The sequence below is a fragment of the Scyliorhinus canicula genome, unplaced genomic scaffold (assembly GCF_902713615.1).
Source record: "Scyliorhinus canicula unplaced genomic scaffold, sScyCan1.1, whole genome shotgun sequence".
In the NCBI taxonomy this organism is placed as follows: Eukaryota; Metazoa; Chordata; class Chondrichthyes; order Carcharhiniformes; family Scyliorhinidae; genus Scyliorhinus; species Scyliorhinus canicula.
Window position 1 is genome coordinate 267,878 of NW_024055456.1, and position 6,707 is coordinate 274,584.

At 47.7% G+C, this 6,707-nt stretch overlaps 1 non-coding gene across 1 annotated transcript; it reads left to right on the top strand.

Annotated features, from left to right (window-relative positions):
• The first annotated feature begins 6,339 nt into the window (after nt 1–6,339).
• trnak-cuu lies at nt 6,340–6,412 on the top strand. The gene has a single exon. It is a non-coding gene; the product is annotated as a tRNA-Lys (tRNA).
• Nucleotides 6,413–6,707: the final 295 nt, after the last annotated feature.

The window sequence follows — 6,707 nt, forward strand, 5'->3', positions numbered from 1 at the left end:
TTCCCACATACGGAGCAGGTGAACGGCCTCTCCCCAGTGTGAGTGCGTTGATGTATCAGTAAAACCTCTCTGCGTTTAAAGCTCTTCTCACAGTCAGCACATTTAAACGGTCTCTGGTCAGAGTGGACCTGACGGTGAGCCCGGAGATTTGATGAAGCATTAAATCCCTTCCCACATTCCAGACAGGTGAATGGCCTCTCCCCAGTGTGAGTGCGTTGATGTGACAGTAAATCCATTCTGCGTTTAAAGCTCTTTTCACAGTCAGCACATTTAAAAGGTCTCTGATCAGTATGAACAAGTTGGTGTTCCAGGAGGTGGGATGACCGAATGAATTCCTTCCCACACACGGAGCAGGTGAATGGCCTCTCCCCAGTGTGAGTGCGCTGATGTGTCAGTAAATCAGTTCTGCTTTTATAGCTCTTCTCACAGTCAGCACATTTAAACGGTCTCTCATCATTATGAACAAGTTGATGTTTCAGGAGGTGGGATGATTGAGTGAATCCCTTCCCACACATGGAGCAGGTGAAAGGCCTCTCCCCAGCATGAGTTCGTTGATGTGTCAGTAAATTAATTCTGCTTTTAAAGCTCTTCTCACAGTCAGCACATTTAAAAGGTCTCTGATCATTATGAACAAGTTGGTGTTTCAGGAGGATTGATAGCTGAGTAAATCCCTTCCCACACACAAAGCAGGTGAATGGCCTTTCCCCAGTGTGAATACGTCGATGAGTTTCGAATTCAGATGGGTAATTGAATCCCATCCCACAGTCCCCACATTTCCACGGTTTCTCCATGGTTATCGACGGGTTATCAGGTGTAGGTGGGATGCAGATTTGAGGTCACTATCAGATCAGCAGTGATGTTATTAAATGGTGGAACAGGCTCACGGGGCTGAATGTCCAATTGCAGCTTCTTGATTCCTCTGGTCCGAATGTCCTTATGTCTCTCCAACTTGGATCATCAGTTGAAGCCTGAGTACGGTGTCTCCCTGATGTCAATGCTGCAATTTAATTTCATGCTGTGTGATTGGTTAAAGCTCAGCTCCAGCTAACTGGAAAATTACTTGGATGTCTGTGTCTCGGTGCTTTCCCAAAGACAGACAAACACTTCTCCTTCCACGTTGAAAGGCCGGTCCTGATGAATCAAGTGACTCTGTCAGATCTCGACATGATGTTTGCATCTGCAAATATTCTGTAAAAGGAAATTACATTGAAATATTGTGAATATATAAGATACAACCAGCCCATTCTGTCACAGATTCTGCTGCTGTCAATACTCGGCACACATCTCCGACTGTCACACCTATCAAATCTTAGCCTTTCAGCTGATGTTCGATTCCATTTTCTCTCATGTGCTTGTCCTGTTTACTTTTGAAAACATCTCACCATTTTCCTCAACTCCTTTCAATGGTAATGAGTTGCACATCCTGAACCTGTGATAAACAAATTTATCCGTATTGTTCCCTTGGATTTATTCATAACTATCTTGTATTTATGACTTGTTGTTTATTGATGGTCACTCTCTCACATCGCCCTTCTCCAAACTACTGATAATTTAAAAGATTTATAGCAGGTCACTGCTTAATTTATTGTTGTCGATATAAAAAGCGCCCCACTTCATTCAATCTTTCCTGATCGCTGTAATCTCTCACGTTACAAAAGGCATCACTGTCAATGCAGGATAGAATTCGCAAAGAGACAAACCTTTCTGTTGGGTTCAGTGTTTGTGTGGAAATTCTACAATTCTAACCCCCTGTAAAAGGAGTTTACAAAAGGCATCACTGTCAGCCCAGGATAGAAATTCTGAACAGGCAATTCTAGTTTCTCTGGAACATTTTTCCCTCTCTTGTTCCCCCAAAGCTGTAAATCCCCGTCCCACACACTCTCCCTCCTCCCTGGGCTGAAATCCAAACCCATCTCACCATCTGGACCATTTCTTTCCTCCACTCCCAGTTTTCTCCCTCCCTCTCCTCTGACTGGGTTCAGTTCTCCAGCTCCTGTCTGCAGACTGACAATAAATCCAATGGGTCTTATTGGGGGTTTGGGGCCTCCAGCGGGTGTTTGTGAATCCTCCCCGCCCACCTGCCAGGGTTCCCTTCCGTGCCAGAAATCAGAGTCCTCACTGATTTGAGTGCAAAATCTAAGCTCTTATTTATTATCCCCCTCCCCCATCCTGTGATGTGAACCACCCTCCAGTGTGTGAAGCAGGATGGTGCCCGTTAACCTGGGCCTGTTCCCGGGAGGGAGAAGCTCCGCAGCTGCAAACCAGGGAGCTGACAATGATGGTGAAGGGTTTGCTCCAGCTCACAATGCCCGGGGACTGATTGACGGCGGGTTCGGACCAATAGGAAGAGGGGGCGGGGCTGCAGGACCGAACAAGAACAGCTGGTCCTCCAGCCAATCAAAGTGAATGGGAGGCGGGGCAAAGACAGGGCTCTCGCTCCCTCCGCATGCGCGCGGCCACCTGGCCCTGTCTCGGGGAAAAGCCCGAGCAGCTTTCGCCGGTTCAGCTGCCGTATCCGAGCTTCGTATTCGGGGCTTGGGCTGCACGGAGCGCTTATGAAGCCTCCCGACCCATCCGCCGGCTCCATTCCTCCCTCATCACTCACCCAATCGAATTTGACTGCCTAAATCCTGAGTTATCATCGGTACTATGCAATCTGAAACATCACACCATTCAGAGCGGGGAGAGACCCTACTCATGCTTCTGTGGAGACAAGGACACCATGATAGCACAGCGGGTAGCAATGTCGATTCATAGCGCCAGGAACCTGGGTTCAATTCCTGGCTGGGTCACTGTCTGTGCAGAGACTGCACATTCTCCCCGTGTCTGTGTGGGATTCCTCCGGGTGTTCCTGTTTCCTCCCACAAGTCCCAAAAAATGTGCTGTTAGGTGATTTGGACATTCTGAATTCTCCCTCTGAGTACCCAAGTAGGCGCCGGAGTGCGGCGACTAAGGGATTTTTTCAGTAACCATTGCAGTGTTAAAAGCCTTTTTTTGACACTAATAAAGTTATTATTCAATTGATCGTCAAACGTGGAGAGGGACAAGGACACCAGCAGCATGCTGAAACCGTGGTAATAGGAACTGGTTTAGCACAGGGCTGAATAGCTGACTTTTAAAGCAGACCAAGGCAGGCCAGCAGCACGGTTCAATTCCCGTACCAGCCTCCCTGAACAGGCGCCGGAATGTGGCGACTAGGGGCTTTTCACAGTAACTTCATTTGAAGCCTACTTGCGACAATAAGCGATTTTCATTTCATTTTTCATGTGGGGACTGTCGGAAGGGATTCAAGTCCCCATGTGAGCTGGGAACTCATCACCGCAGTCACACCGGCTACAGACCATTCACCTGTTCCGAGTGTGGGAAGGGATTCACTCAGTTATCCGAGTGAGGATTTACCAGGATGTGGGAGCCGAGCTGGTGAGGAAGTGAGTGGCCTTTAATAAGGTTCAGGCTGCTCTGTGTGAGAAAGGAGTTTGATTCGGGGCGGTACACCCGGCAAAGCTGTGGGTTACAAATGTGTCGAAAGACTTCCATTTCGAGACAGTGGAGGAGGCGAATACCTTTATTGTAAAGCATGGACTGGGGTCCAGTTATCTGTATTGGACAAGATCTACATTCCTGTGGGGTGGGATGGGTGTTGTGATATCCTCGATATAGTTTTTGACATTTTCTGATAGAATCTGTTTTTCTGTGTGGGGATGAAGAGAGATTTTCTTTACAAAGCACAACGCAGATCTATGAGGAGGAGGGGGGGGGGGGGGGGGGGTGACGGCCCCTGTTGGAAATTGAGTCTAGTGAGGGACTGCATTCTGGAATATGTTTTATCCTCGAAGTGGGCAATATCGTTGTTTTTATTATTTTCTTCTTGTCCTGAGAGGAGCTGCCCTGCCAGCAGTCAGCTGGTGAATAGGAGTGAGATGGGGGGGGGGGGGGGATGTGTGTGAAGCTGCAGCCAGTGAACCAGTTTCGGCTGGTTCAACAAGCTCAGCGCCTGGGCCGGAGCCCGGGTGGGGGGGGGGGGGGGGGGGGTTTGGATTCAATTGTGCGTGTCTGGGTGGGGAGTTGGTGAGAAATGGGGGGGGGGGGGGGGGGTTACTTTGCTGATGGTGACTATAAAACTGTTTTTGTTTTACTCTGATGTGTGCGCGTGGCGGCCATTTTGAAGTACTTTTTGAAGATTTGGTGGATAGACTCTCATGGTGGAAGTGGCTGATTCCCTGATGGGGGCTGGTGCAGAGACCCTGATTCAGCTGGTCACCTGGAATGCAAGGGGATTGGGTGGAACAGTGAAGGTCAAGGGTTTTCGCTCACCTAAAGAATCTAACTGCTGGTGCGGTGTTCTTGCAGGAGACTCACTTGCGGGTTAGAGATCAGACCGGACTGCGGAGCGGGGAGCCAAGTGTTTCACTCGGGCTTTGACTAAGGGTTAGAGATCAGACCAGACTGCGGAGCGGGGAGCCAAGTGTTTCACTCGGGCTTTGACGGAAGGGCTCGATGTGCTGCAATTCTAATCAATAAACAGGTCCCTCTTTCAGTCACTAGCATCACTGCGGACACTAATGGGAGATACGTGGTGGTCAGTGGGTAGTTGGTGGGTACATTGGTGGTGTTGGTGAATGGCTAAGCCCCTAACTGGGACGATGTGACATTTGTACAAATATCGTTGGGATCCATCCCAGACCTGGATACACATCAATCAATGCTTGGCGGAGACTTCACTTGTGTACTGGATCTGGAAATGGACTGGTCCAAGCCCATTCAACCGCTATAAATACACAATAACGGAGTGGAATCCGGACGGACCATCTGGCATGACCCAGGCACCAGAAACGACAACAGCAAACCCGGAAAAAAGATAAATCAATCTGTTCCCATCAGTAGATTGTAAAAGAATTATGGGACACAGATTTCATATTGTGAGCAAGATCTACAGGGAGGATATGAGGAAGAAATTTTACAGAATGAGTGATAATGATATGGAACTCAATGCTTACAAACAAATCTCCAGGTTTTCACTGTACCTCGGTACACGTGACAATAAACAAATCCAATCCAATCCAAGTCTTGGTAACTCGAATGGTGCTGTCAGAATTTGATGTGAGGATTCGTTGTGAATTTCCTGTCTGTGAATCCCTTTCTAAGTCCCTGTGAAAGAAGTTTACAAAGGCATCACGGTCAGTCCAGAAATAAAATTCGGGAAAGATAAATATTTCTCCCGATTTGTATTTGCTGTGTATAAATCATCCCCTACTAATCCCCTGTAAAAGGAGTTTCCAAAATGAATCACAATCAGTCCAAGATAGAAATTTACAACATTCTTTCCTCCTGGTCCCTAGTCTATGATGACCGCTCTTGCCCCCCTGTTGCACACTGACCCTCTGTCATTAGCAGTCCCTCGATTCGAGGATGAGTCTACTCAGGATTTGAATTTCTACCCATGGTCTTCATGTGGCTGAAACGAGCCGCAGAGCTTGGACACATGGGACAGGGTGTCCAATGAGACAGTGAATCCGGAGACAGGATTGGCTTCCTTTTCTTTCCATCTCTGCCACCGCTTTGCATCATCAGTAGACATTGGGAGTCAAAACTAATCCAGTTTGATGGACAAATTGTCTCCATTCTGAACAATGGGAACAGGCTCCTCCCACTCATTGAAACATCGGCCCGACAAAGATGACAAACATGCATGCGCCTGATGCACAGCCAATAAAGATGGCGGCAAGGGCACCTGGAAAGGAAATCTACGCAGACGCAGGAAAAACTCCACAGCGACAATGACCCGAGGTCAGAATTAATCATAGAATCTACAGTGCAGAAGGAGGATCATTCGGCCCATCGAGTCTGCACCGGCATTACCTGATTTGGCCAAGTCACTGAAATGTCAATTAAGAATGGGCAACCAAGCTGGTTTTGCCCGTGACACTCACATCCCATAAAGAATAGAGAAAATAAAAGGGTTGTTTCAGTGACGGTTTCCAAGGAATCAGTACTGGGCCCTTCACACTCCTGGTACATCATTGATTGAAAGTAAATGTAGGAACATGAGGAAGAAGTTTACTTGTGACACAAAATGATTTAACACTTGAGGAATGAGGAAGAAAGCTGGAGGAAAACAATGCAAAGGATTACATGATAAATGGCAGGACAGGACTAGTTAGACCAGAGCTAGATTTCCTGTGCACAGAAGATTGCACCAGAGAATGCACAGAGTGGATTTAACAACATCAGCCAGAAATTGCCAATGTTTGCTCAGAGGAAAGTTTGGATTAAACTGGGGCTGTTTTCTTTGGAACAAAAAAGACTGAAGGGAAACCAAAATGAAATTAAGAAAAGCAGACCTGGCTAGCTCAGTCGGTAGAGCATGGGAGTCTTAATCCCAGGGCCGTGGGTTCAAGACCCACGTTGGGTGCTTCAGCTTCTTTAATCTGAGAACATTGAGCTGAACTGTTTACGGTTAGCACAGTGGTTAGTACTGTTGCTTCACAGCACCAGGGTGCCGGGGTTCAATTCCCACTTGGGACACTGTGAGCGCAGAGTCTACATGTTCTCCCAGTGTCTGTATGGGTCTCTCCCACAAGTCCCGAAAGACATGCTTGTTCGGTGAATGGACATTCTGAATTCTCCCTCTGTGTACCTGAATAGGTGTCAGAGTGTGGTGACCAGGGGATTTTCACAGTAACTTCATTGCAGTGTTAACATAAGCC